The sequence below is a fragment of the Haliaeetus leucocephalus genome, unplaced genomic scaffold (genome assembly GCF_000737465.1).
Source record: "Haliaeetus leucocephalus isolate CR32 unplaced genomic scaffold, Haliaeetus_leucocephalus-4.0 Scaffold101, whole genome shotgun sequence".
NCBI classification, from domain to species: Eukaryota; Metazoa; Chordata; class Aves; order Accipitriformes; family Accipitridae; genus Haliaeetus; species Haliaeetus leucocephalus.
The window spans coordinates 236763-237639 of NW_010972537.1; positions in this window are offsets into that span (position 1 = coordinate 236763).

Below are 877 nucleotides of genomic sequence, written 5' to 3' on the forward strand. Positions count from 1 at the left end.
TCCCGGCGCGGTGGGGAGGGCGGCCGGCCGCCCCCCAGACTCCGCCGCACGGCTGCGGGGCGGCCCGGACCCGGGGCCGAGCCCCCCCAACCCCGGTCTGTGGGAGGCCAAGGGCTGGGGCCGGCCCCGCGGGTCTGGGGGTTGCACCTGCAGAGCCCCCGGGCCTAAGCCTGGGGGTGCGGACGGCGGGTAGGGGCCCGAGTGAGCCTGCGCCGAATTTAGGTCTGGAAAGTGGGGTTTTTTTCCAGTAAAACGCTTTATTTTCCCCACTGGCCAAGCGGGCGAGGGTTTCCTGTAGGGTTTCCATGGAATTGGAACTGGCAGAAAAAGGCAGGCACGCCCAGCCTGTCCTTGGCATGGGCAGGCCCCGCTTGCCCGCTCCAGGAGGTTTTTGCCTGTAAGAAACCTTCCTGGGCCCAAGTCCTGCTGTGGTTGACTTGAAAATGGGAGCCAAGATCTAACGCTGAGCCAACCCTCACCTCTGCAGTCAGGGTGTTTGAAATACAAAGAGTGCATGGGGTTTATGCTTTTCTTCATTTTAAAGGTGGTTATTTCTTTCACAAAGACGTCTTGAAAACTTAAACCAATGTAGACATAAAAGTTGTTACCAGGGTTGAGACGAATCGGATGTTTTCTTTGGAAATAAGCCATCCCCAAGCCCATGGCCAAAGAAGGCAGATGGTCTCTTGTAGCAGAAATGGGAAATTTGCGTGGGGTGAAACCATTTTGGCATGCTCCAGTATGGCCAGTTTGCTGGGCCAACAGAAGGGCCTTCATAGCAGAGTCCTGGCTCAGTGTCTTCTCCCCACTGACTGTCCCTAAGGTGCAGGTTACAGCTGGGGTTGTCTGCTCTGCAAGGATAACGCACAGATGTTTT